Genomic DNA, 12,614 nt, shown 5'->3' with positions numbered 1-12,614 from the left:
TTTTTGGTGTTTCCATTATGAAAGTGGCCCATACAACCGAACCAAACCGCACCATTCGTGGTCCTCCTTCAGATGTAGGGCCATAGGAAATGGTACGGTACGGTTAGGGCGGAGCTACTGGTGTCACACGATACATTCCACTGATTGGTGGACAGGAAAACGTCACTGCTGTCGTCAAACGGAAGCGCAGCTCAGTCCAGATATAGGAGAAGGATGCCTGCAAATAACAGCAGGGTCTGGTCAACTCAGGAACTATCCACTTTCCTTACTATAATTGCGGACAGTGTTATTCAGAGTGAGCTTGATGGATCAGTGAGGAATGAAAAGGTGTATAAAGATATTTCCCAGCGGATGGCAGCCGAGGGATTTGAACGGACGTCGGGTCAGTGTAGGGCAAAGCTTAAGAAGCTTAAAGGCCAATATAAAAAAATTAAGGATGCCAACAGCTGTAGTGGAAACAGTCGAAGTACTTGGAAGTGGTACGATGCCATGGACGCCATTTACGGGCATAGGCCAGCAAACCAAGGCAGGGAAGGAGGTCTGGACTCTGCATCTTCATCTGCATCTGCACTTCTCGAATCCATGATAGATCCTGTTGGTAAGTTTTATTTTTTTTCCTGCTTGGCATTGGCTTTCCCTATGCTAACCATTTAAAAAAAATAACTGCACAAAACCATTAACTCTGCACCAAAAATGTAATTGTATTTGTGCAGTGGACTGAAAGAAAATGGTAGGGAGTAGCGCTGCACTGTTTTGTATAATTAATGAAAAATGCGTGACTGGTGTTTTGCTTAATTAGTATGGGCTTGATAATATCAATGGGGGCTGAATATGCATAAAAATACTATTAAAGGCTATCATGCATGATTTCAAGCAGCCACAGTGCACTTTAACCAAGTAAAGTTAATTTCAGAATGGATAGGGAAATGTACTGTCTGTATAAACCAGCCCCTATTTTTGAGAAAAAAGACAACTGTAGAAAAGATAATGGAGATTTCTGATGCTCTCATTGTACCTTAGCCTTTAAACTGATATAGTTCCATTATTTTTTATTTAAATACCTGTACAGAAGAGTATAGGCATCTCATTTTTTTACCCACTCTGCATCCCATTGTTTACTACCTGATGATAACTGCCATAAGATAGTACACTGTGTCTTCTTCTCGTTTGTGTATAAAACCCTTGATATGTGCATTTTCAGATACTGTGGATGGACTCTCCAATGATACCTCTAACTTTTCAGACGATGGTCCATCGACATCTTTCAGCAGCACCAGTACGATTGTGTCAACACCAAGCCTACCACAGAGTACGCCAAATGCACCACGTCACACAGGTAAGACATTATGATCAGAGTGAAAGTTATAATTGTGCATTTTCTTAAATCAATATTCTGGTATTTTGTATATTCCAGGTGAAAGGAGACGGTTGCAGCTGGATCTGCGCACAGTTATTGATGATATGAGGGCAGTAGAGGAAAGACAACAGGAAAGGATGGAGACCCTTTCTGAGCGGTGGTTTCAGGCACTGCGTCAGGATGCCCAGGAAGCTATGCGCCAGGAGGCTGAGATTGCCCGGCAGCAGATGGAGCAGTTGTCTACCTTCAACCAGGCCTTCCTTGGTGTCCTAGGGCAGCTTGTTCAAGTGCTGGGAGCCAGTCGTGATCCCAGGCCACCGCCAAGGCAATAGTGCCTGTCAGCCAGCACAGGACCTGTACCCTTTGTTTTTTGGTAATTTTTCAGTTTTGTTTTGTAAAAATGTTTTATTTTTTTGAATTCTTACTTGTAAGAAAATATAGAAAGAATATTTTTGTTGCTGAATAAAAGAGATTTTATAAGAGACTTTGGGTGTGTCTGATTCATTAATGTAAAACTTTATTAAAACTTTAAAACAATCATGGTAAAAAATTAGGTGTTGAGGTGACGCATCAGAGCCTGACGTATTTCATTGCACTCATCTTCAATATCCTGTGCTATTACCCTTACTGGCTCTTCTGCAGACGTATTCCAATCCTGGTGGAAGTCTTCTCCATGACTTTCACAAAGATTGTGAAGAGCACAGCAAGTAAGCACCATGGATTTGACAAGTTGAATGTCACTGTCATTCCTCTTCATAAGACACCGCCACCTACCTTTAAGTCTTCCAAAAGCATTTTCAACTACGACCCGTGCCCTGGATGTTTTCTTGTTGTAGGTTTGTTGTTCTGGTGTCAGGCGGCCATTGTCAGGAAATGGTTTCAGGAGCCAATTTTGTAAAGGGTAGGCAGAGTCCCCGAGCACATAATAGCCAACATTCACCCCCCAAATGTTCTTAGTGGAAAGAGGGTACAGCCCTCCCTGCCCAACCCAATCCCAAAATGTGGACAATCGTAGAACCCGAGCATCATGCAAACTCCCAGGTTTTCCAACATTCACACTCCAGAATAGTCCTTTTCCATCCACCACTCCCTGGAGGATGATGGAATGCCAGCCCTTTCTGTTGAAGTAGTCAGTGTGGTATTCTTGTGGTGCTATTATTGGTATGTGTGACCCATCAATAGCACCAACACACTGTGGAAGACCCCACCTGTTTTCAAAGTAGTCAGCCATGTCTTTAAGCTTTTCCCTGTCTGGAAAATGAACAATTTCAGGAGCTAGCGATGTGCAGACAGCCTTACAGAAGTCCTGCACACAACGGCACACTGATGATTTACTGACACCAAAAAGATGACCTATACTTCTGTATTCACTGTTGGTAGCCAGCTTCCACAGTGCAATGGCTACTCTTTTCCTCACTGGCAAACTGGCTCGGAAGTTTGTGCTTTGCTTCTCCATCGCTGGACGTAGCCTTGCACAAAGGTATGAAAAGGTTTCCTCCGACATTCGGAAATTGTGCACCCACTGTGTGTGTGTGAATCCTGGGACGGTCACATCCCACCACTCATTGGCACGGGGGAGAGCCCAAATGACTGGTCGGCGGCGCTGCTTTGACAAAAGGAGAAGCATCTTTAAAAGAAGAAAACGCAGATGTTACCATATCACAAATAATAAAAACATATTAATACAACATACTATATTTTACAAGGTCAGATAGCATCATGTATAAAAGTGAGCAATGAGTACACATTGCAAGTATTACACCTTATACATAAATAAAAAAATACAGAATCTGCAAAGATCTAATATAAGATGGGAAGGATATACAGTACATTATGTATTCAACAACATACATGTTGCACACGTATGTAAACATGCACATTTGAAGTATTACACCTCATACATAAATACTCATTATACTACTAATGATTTGTTATGCATTTGATTTAATACTTCAAATGTGCATGTTTACATACGTGTGCAACATGAATGTTGTTAAGTACATATGTACTGTATATCCTTCCCATCTTATATTAGATTTTGTCATATTCTGTATTATTTTACTTTTTAATACGGGTAGAAATAAATGACAATTGGCATAATGTTGCTTACCCTATAACGCTGCCGTCTTTGTCTTTGCCGCACAAAGGTGTACTTCTCCTCCTGACTCAAGACCCAAGCCAAAAGTTTTCTTCTCTTTTCTGCTGTGTTTCGCTTTGCCGCTCGTAACCTTCTCTCACACTGTGTGGCATGTATTTTGATTACTAAGAACCAAAAGCCAAGTAGAGCAAAGACGAGCTGCTGGATGACCTCCATTGTTGTTGTTGTTGTAGCGTCACGTCTGTTGTCGCACTAGTGTGACGCCACGCCGCAACGCTAGGCATTTGGTGTACGCCCCGCATGGACCCTAGAGGTCCGACTTCCAGTGGAAACGCTCAACTGAATAGACCGGACCATTATCAGCCTGCCGATCTGTCCCGATCCGAACCGTTCCGCTCAGTGGAAACGAGGCAATAGTCTCTTCTTACAATGACTAGTGTAACAATCTTATTGTGCTAGGGCTGTAATTACAGCACTTCTAACTTTGGCTTCTATTATAGTACTACATTTTAACTGGAAAAAATGCTGTATAATAAGTGAAAAGAAAAATTACAGTACAAAGTTAGACAGTGTTTACCACTACTATTTTTCAGACAGTGTTAATTTTGGCAGCAAATTTTGATTTCGTTTTAATCATAGTCCTTTGACTAAAATGCCATTTTAGTTTTAGTCGTATTTAGTCTTTTGACTAAAATGCTATCTTAGTTTTAGTCGTATTTTAGTCATCTGAATTGTTTTAGTTTTAGTCATATTTTAGTCGACTAAAATCTCCAGTGCATTTTAGTCAACTAAAATCTCATACATTTTAGTCAACTACAAATCTAATGGGTTTAAGTAAATTGTAATGCATTATTTAAACATTTCTCTAGAATTTCCAAACTAATTATATACTCCTGGAGTAAAAATCCATATCCAATAATATGTTATTATTTATGGTATTAAGGTTGGAACATGCACTACAGACACAGATTTAGCAATTGTGATATATAACATCTTTATAAATTAAACCAAATTTCATAAACAAAAATATTGCTTTTTGACAAACAGAAGTACAACTGTAAAATACAAAAAAAAAACTGTAAACTCTATTGGCTATAATGTCATTGCACATATTACCTGAATATATTACCATCATTAAATATTAAGAAAAAATATAAGCAAAGCCTTTTTCTTATTTTTCTTTTCAGCAGCTTAGTAGATGCCCCTTCCTTTTGCCATGTGCGGTAGTGCAATACATGTTTAGACTTTAATATGCTATTATTACAGGCTCTGGATGGAATTGCGTTGCCAATTTAGAAATGGCCAGCAGAGTATTGTTCATTTTTATGTCAATTTTCAATTTCGTTTTAGTCATAGTCTTTTGACTAAAATGCCATTTTTATTTTAGTCGTATTTTAGTCTTATGACAAAAATGCCATTTTAGTTTTAGTCATATTTTAGTCATCTGAGTTGTTTTTGTTTTAGTCATATTTTAGTAGACTAAAATAGTGGTATCTAAGTAAATTATTTTGGTCAATGAAATTAACACTTTTTGCAGAACTGGGTCCTGGATTCAGTTTAAACCAGGAAATTATCTGCATTGAGTTTTTATGTTTTTCAGATATTTGTGTATAGAGCATACTTCAAATTAAAATATTCCAACATTTCTGTTATTGTTAGGTTGACCTCTGTTGAACTGGAATGTTGGGAAATTTTTATTTCGATCAGCGTCTGCAGCCAATCAGGTATCCAGGGCCGGTGCTTCCACTAGGCAAACTAGGCAGCCGCCTAGGGCGCATTGCCACCTAGGGGCGCAGCCAGGAGTCGGCACTCTCTCTCCATCATGAATGATTATTGTGAGCTGAGGGGAGAGGTGGCGGTAGGGGAGGAAGAAGGGACAGAGAAAGATGCCAGGTGTCTTGGGCAGTGGCGGAACTATCAGGCCCTGGCTTTCCACCACTGTAGGATGGGCCCCAAGAGGCAGGAATGGAGCCCACCAGAGTGCTGCCTGCATTATGATCCTCTTCAGCTGGAGCTTAACGGCCTTAACCCCAGGCAGGAAGTGACTCTCTGCACTGAGCTGGTAGGCAGCCGTTCATTTCCCTGTGTTGGTATTAAGCAGGGAGCGGAGGAGAGCTGAACCTGAGCCAGAGCTTGGCACTGGAGGGCGGAACCTTTACTGGGGCAGAAGCGACGAGCTGCCGGAATGGTCTGAGGAGGTTGGTGATGAAGGACATGCGGAGCTCTCTGACTGCTGCTTTTCCCTCCACCAGGAGACAGCTGGAGCTGTGGTGAGCACTGTGGTCCAGGAGAGGAGCGTCCTGGGAGAAGGAATCAGCAGGATCACCGTGAAGGAGGGCAGAGTGGGGGCCACTCTCTTCATACCGCCCAGTTAGCGTCCCCAGAACAGGGGATCAGGGTCCCTGGGTGTTACATGGAGCATCACTGTTATGAAAGGGAATCGGGATCACCAGGTGTGCCATGGGGAATCAGAGTCACCAGGTGTGACATGGAGGATAGGGGTCAATGGGTGTAACAGGAGTTCGGGGTCACCAGGTGTGCCATGAGGAATTGGGGTCCCTGGGTGTGCCATGTGGGATTGGGGTCCCCAAGTGTGACACGGAGGAACATCAGGGTCCCCAGGTGTGACATGGAGGAACATCAGGGTCCCCAACTGTGACATGGAAAAACATCAGGGTCTGACAAAGAGGAACATTGGGGTCACTGAGTATGACAGCATGACATGGAGGAACACATGGGTCCCTGGGTGTGACATGGAGGAACATCAGGGTCAGTGGGTATGACAGCATGACATGGAGGAATATTGGGGTCCAAGGGTGTGACATGGAAAAACATCAAAGTCCCTGGGTGTGACACGGAGGGACATTAGGGTCCCAGAGTGTGACATGGAGGAATATGGGGGGTCACTGGGTATGAAAGCATAACATGGAGGAACCATCGGATCAGGGTCACTGGGTATGACATAGATGAGTTTTTAACCCTTTCCCTTTTTTTTTTGGGGGGGGGGGTGCAAGTAGCTGGCCTTGCCTAGGGCGTAAAATAGTCTAGTACCGGCCCTGGGTACAGCACTGATCAGTGTATTTTGACAGCATAGGAATTCCAGCTGTCAGCATACAATAGCAGAGTGGGGGAGGTTTCCTCCATCCACCTCATTTGTGTGGATAGGGGAAACCGTTCGTTTTTTTATGCTCAGCCTAACATTAAACTCCAGACAGATATAAAACATACAAATAATGTAGCTCTGTATTCATACAAGCACCTGAATTTGACTTGGTGTGTTATTAGGTGATAGGTTGTTTACCACTTGCCGACCAGCCGCCGTAGTTTTACTGCGGCAGGTTGGCTCTATTAGGCGAAACGACGTACCTGTATGTCGCTTCGTGTAACAGACAGTGGGGGCTCGCCGATTGGCCAGAGGGGGAGCCAATCAGTGGGTCTGGCAGACGCGATGTCTGCGGGCCACGCGCGATCGCTCCCCATGGAGACAGAACAGCGGTCTGCCAATATAAACAAGGCAGACCGCTGTTCTGTCAGTGATGAACACAGGGATCCTGTGTTCCTCCTATTTAGGAACACAGGTCTCTGTGCTCATCCAGTGAGTCAATTCCCCACACAGTAAGAAAGCATCTCCTAGGGACACATTTAACCCTTTGATCCCCTCTGGTGTTTACCCCTTCCCTGCCAGTGTCATTAGTACAGTAACAGTGCATATCTTTAGCACTGATTAGTGTCACTGGTCCACCCAAAAGTGTCAGGTGTCTGATCTGTCTCCCGCATTGTCACAGTCCCTCTAAAAATTGTATATAAATTCTTTTTTTTCTCACCAGCGGGGGGGGGGGGGGGGGGTAGGTGGATGGGTGATGCACGGGGCAGGCGGCTCCGATTGCTGCCTGACACCCGCGATCTTTCCCTGCTGAGAGAGAAGGACAGTCGGCTGTTGTAAACACAGTTGACCGTTCTTCTCCCTGAAATGATCACAGAGCTCATGTGATCCTTCTATATAGGAACACATGTCTCTATGGTCATTTCACAAACCACGCCCCCCCCCCCCACAGTTAGAATCACTCCCCTGGGCTCACAATTAACCCCTTGATCCCCCATAATGCTAACCCCATTCCCTGCCAGTGTCATTATTACAGTAACTGCAAATTTTTAGCACTGATTACTGCAGTAATGTCACTGGTACCCCCAAAAGTGTCAAAAATGTCAGGGGTCTGATGTGTCCGCCGCAATGTCGCAGTCCCCCAAAAAATCACACATTGCCGCCATTACTAGTAAAAAGAAAAAAAAAAACAATAAAAATGACATAAATCTTTCCCGTAGATAGTAGACGTGATAGCTTTTGCGCAAACCAATCAAAATACGCTTATTGCGATTTTTTTTTGACAAAAATATGTAGCAGAAAACAAATTGGGCTAAAATGTTAAAAAATTTTGATTTTTACATTTTTTTTTTGAGAATGTTATATAGCAGAATGTGAAAAATATTGTTTTTTTTTTTCAAAATCGTCACTCTTTTTATGTTTAATAGTGCAAAAAATAAAAATCGCACAGGGGATCAAATACCACCAAAAGAAAGCTCTTTTTGTGGGGAAAAAGGACGTTAATTTTATTTCGGTACAGCGTCGCACAATTGCGCAATTGTCTGTTAAAGTAACGCGGTGGCGAATCGCAAAATAGGGCCTGGTCATTAACCACCTCCCACCCGGGCCATTGTACATATACGGCCGGGTGGGAGTCTCGTCCTTCTGATCGGATGTTCCGGAACGTCCTTCAGAAGGAGAGAGATTGCGCCGCCGCGGGCACGCGCAGCGGCGCGATCCCGATGTGCCTGTGTCCCTAGGACACAGAGCAACAAGACTCGGTAGGAGGGCCCTGTGATTGGCCCTCCTGATCACATGACGGCTGTGTCCAATCACAGCCGTCATGTAATGTCAATACAGCCGTTGTAACGGCTTCGATCTCTTCTCCTCCTGACAGATCCTGTCAGTGAGGAGAAGAGGAGAGGATCGATTCTGCAGCCGGGGTGATCAGTGAGTATTTCTAATTACTCACTGATCACAGGGGGGGGTCTGTGCTGGTAATCAGATGATTGATTACCAGTGCAGCCCTGGGGGGAGGGGGTGCCACTAGAGCCACCAGGGATGCCCACCCATAACCACCAGGGATGCCCACCATGGCCACCAGGGATGGCAAACAGGGCTCAGAGAGCCTGCCAGTGGTGCCCCCTTATCAGTGCTGCCCACCAATGCCATCTATCAGTGCTGCCCACCAGTGCCCGTTATTGCCATCTATCAGTGCCGCCCACCAGTGCCCATTATTGCCCACCAGTGCTGCCTATATGTGCCCATCAGTGCCCCCCATCAGTGCCGATCAGTGCCGCCCATCAGTGCCACCTATCAGTGGCCATCAGTGCCGCCTATCAGTGCCCATCAGTGCCGCCAATCAGTCCCCATCAGTGCTGCCTATCAGTGCCCATCAGCGCTGCCTATCAGTGCCCACCAATGCTGCATATCAGTGCTATCTATCAGTGCCACATATCAGTGCCCATCAGTGCTGCATATCAGTGCTACCTATCAGTGCCCATCAGTGCTGCATATCAGTGCCACCCCATCAGTGCCACCCAATCAGTGCCACCCCATCAGTGTCTCCTCATCAGTGCCTGTCAGTGCGGCATCATCAGTGCAGGAAAAAACGTATCTATTTACAAAATTTTATAACCTAAACAAAAAAACTTTTTTTTTTTTCAAACTTTTTGGTCTTCTTTTATTTGTGCACCAAAAAAGAAAAAAACCTGGCGGTGATCAAATACCACCAAAAGAAAGCTCTATTTGTGGGGAAAAAATGACACAAATTTGGTTTAGGTACAGTGTTGCATGACCGCGCAATTGTCATTCAAAATGCAACAACGCTAAAAGCTGAAAATTGGTCTGGGAAGGAAGGGGGTTTAAGTGCCCAGTATTGAGGTGGTTAAGGGGGAAAATCCTTCCGGTTTTAAAGTGGTTAAGTGGTTGAGAGAGGGAGTAAGAGTAGTAGCACAGGTAGCCAGTCAGGTCTGCTGCAGTGCGAGGAGAATGCTGATAGGAGGGGGGAGCAGAGTGAAAGAGAGCTGATCTTATCGGTATGGCTCAAAACATGGGTATTAGGGATAAGCGTTACTTTGTTTTTTACTACCTCATTTTTAAACTACAGCAAAAGCTAATCTTTTTTTTTTTTAACTGGTTGCTGGTGTGAAATATTTCTTTCCTTTTCACCAGGCATTGCTCAAAGTGTGCGCTCAAGAGTTACAAGTATTTCAATGACAAGGGGTGCAGAGACCAGGGGAGAATGGTATGAAATGGTATTATTGGAATGAAAGTTGAAGATACAATGACTAGAAAGAAATGGTATGGAAGCTGAAGATGTATAGACTAGGGGGTTATTGTATGGAAGTGTAGAATGCAAGGACTTGGAGAGAATGGCATGAAAATTGAGGATGAAGGAAACAGTGGAAAGTGGAACAGAAGACTGATGTGAATGTATAATACATACAGTATGTAAAGCGCTGTGTAAATTGACGTTGCTATACAAGTACCTTAAATAAATAATTACAAATAAGTTGTAGCTATAAGGACTGTGGAGGGAGGATATAGAAGCTAATGATCAGGGACTAGGGAAGAATGATATGGAAACTGAGGATCCAAATTCCAGGGGAGAATGTTATGGTCATTAAGGATAAAAGGACCAGGGGAGAATGGAATGGGAACTGAGGATGCAAGGACTAGGGGAAAATGATACAGGAGATGTGGATTCAAAGACTAGGGGGAAATCATATAGGAGTTGTGGATGCAGGGACTAGAGAAGAATAGTATAAAACTCTGGGTGCAAAGACTATGGTAGAATGGGGTATAAGCTGAGGGTTCAGGGATTAGGGGGAGTTTGTATTGAAGCAAAGGATGCAAGGACTAGGAAAGAATGGTATAAAAAATGGGGGTGCAGGGACAGGGGGGAATGTTATGAAGCTAAAACTGCAAAGGCGAAGGGACCATGTCATAAGGATGCAATGATAGGGGTAGAATGGTGTAGCAATGTCCCCGTAGGGCTTTCTGTATGATGACTTGTTGGGCCTCCTCTGATTACCAGCATACAGTCACTTAGGGTACAGTTCACACATTCATCCTTACTCCCAATGGCTCATTGCTCAATAAACAGTCCAGGGGTTTTGGTTGTTGGTGTTTATTTTGGAACTTGGATGGGAGAAGGAAATAGTGGGATACTCCAACTGTAACTATGTACATTGGATAAGGATAACTCTCACTTGGCCTCACCAGGTTGCTTGTGAAAGCAGCTGCACTGCTTGAACCATACATATGTATGGCCAGCTTAAGACTTATACACAATTTAACTCCCAGCAGTTCCATAACGTATCCAGTGCCCCTCTTTCTGATGCCCTCTGTGACTTCCAGTGTGCCCAGTGTTGACCATAGAGCATCTTTACATGTCTTGACTTACTCAAGTGATGCTCCCAATTTGAGCATCGTTTTCAAACATTTTGGGGATTTTATAGGGGATAATAACGTTCTTCTGACCATCAGATAGTCATTAGAAAATGAGTACAGTTAAGGGGTAAAATGATGAGAGAAAGTGAGGGCAGACCATGGTGACCTATCTATATGAATGAGAGAGGGCAGATGTCTCATTACCTGTCATAAGACATCTGCACCATGCCTATGGTCAGCCTAGTAATCCCTAGTAATGTGGAGCCAGGTGGTCATTCAATATTCCTTCTCTTTATTTCCATGACATCCTCTTGTCAGATCTTTTCTTTCCTTGGCTGGCCTAATGGTGGGAATATGTGTTAGTGCACATTTCTGGTCTGTGAGCTATTGTCATCCGGTGATGGGACTAGCCAGGTTCTGTCACTGCCTCCCTGACCCCTGGCTGTAAGGTCTCAGCCTGCCCCTGGGGGCAGCCCTCCTTCATCACTCTCTACACCTTTCTCCCTAATGTCCAGCATCCCCCACCCCCTCCTCCTCTACTCCCCCCTCCTGAGAAGTCCTGCATCTTTCCCAGCAAACAAGAACAGCTAGTTCTAGAGGAGGTGGGGGAGCAAGAGGGCAGGGGGGGAGGGGAGCAGCAGCAACAGGAGGCTTTCACATGCAGCATCTATGAGCCTTCCATGGGCTCTCTGGCCAGCACTGTAAACTTTGCTCCTGTGTACCCTGTTCTTCTACTGAGGAGCCAGACTAGCAGGGGAGACCCCAGAGGTGAGTGCCCTCCATATTATTATAGGAGAGCTATCAGGTGTATTATGTCCGGATCACTGCAATGGTGAAAGTCTCTGCACTGTGCTATATAGTTCAGCATGTCTGTGCTGGTAGCAGCCTGCAGGGCTAGGGGAGTTACAAAGTGGACTGACTGCTGGTCATTTCATAAAAGTGACCCCTTGCCGTGATCACCACTCTTTGTGTGGACAAAGTGCTGGGTAAAATATGTACAGTAACTGGTTAACAACTAACTGCTGCCTTCTGGGCTCCGCTGGCCAATCACAACTTTTAAAGAAACCCACATTTTCTAAATGTGGTGACAGAGGTGTTAACAAACCTTGTATGAATCATGTCACTGTTGTCACAGCTTGCCAACATGTTCACCCTTAAAATGTGTTAGCATTAGTCATCTATTTTTTTATTTTTTGCTAAATCTTTTTTTTTGTGTGAATTTCATTTTTTTGGTTTTAATGTGTTTTGTAAATAATATTTTTAAAAAATGTTTTTTAAAATAGCTCAATCATAGCACTCTACTGCAGAGTGTAAAATAAGCATACACTACCAGCAAATACTTAATATATACAATATATAAATATATGCAATATATACTGCAGGTAAGTATATTGAGAGTCTTTTTGTTTTTTAAATCTTACACTACTACTAATATTATTATTGTTGTCATTCTGACAGTTTTATTGTCTGCATAGATTGCTTGCACACATTAACATCTACAAAACTGGAAAATTATAACAAGTAAAACAAACTAAGTTGAGTAGTGAGTTACTGTTGATAAACCTATACAAAAGCTAAATAATGTCATATAATAATCATAAACTATTGGTATTATTATCTATATATAGTATATATGTGCATATATATATATAAATGACAGTTATGACAAGTAAAACAATCTA

General features: G+C 43.5%; 1 protein-coding gene across 1 annotated transcript in view; it reads left to right on the top strand.

The window, feature by feature from the left end:
- The first annotated feature begins 11,562 nt into the window (after positions 1–11,562).
- GREB1 (growth regulating estrogen receptor binding 1) overlaps positions 11,563–12,614 on the top strand; it is a 227,440-nt gene continuing 226,388 nt past the window's right edge. The window contains exon 1 of the mRNA XM_082252227.1: positions 11,563–11,700. The gene's annotated coding sequence lies outside the window, so the exon portion shown is untranslated. The remainder of the gene's footprint in view (positions 11,701–12,614) is intronic.

The sequence above is a fragment of the Pelophylax lessonae genome, assembly GCF_965119305.1.
Source record: "Pelophylax lessonae genome assembly, chromosome: 3".
Classification (NCBI taxonomy): domain Eukaryota; kingdom Metazoa; phylum Chordata; class Amphibia; order Anura; family Ranidae; genus Pelophylax; species Pelophylax lessonae.
Note: the sequence above shows the minus strand (reverse complement) of the source record. Positions and strands in the feature narration are given on the sequence as shown.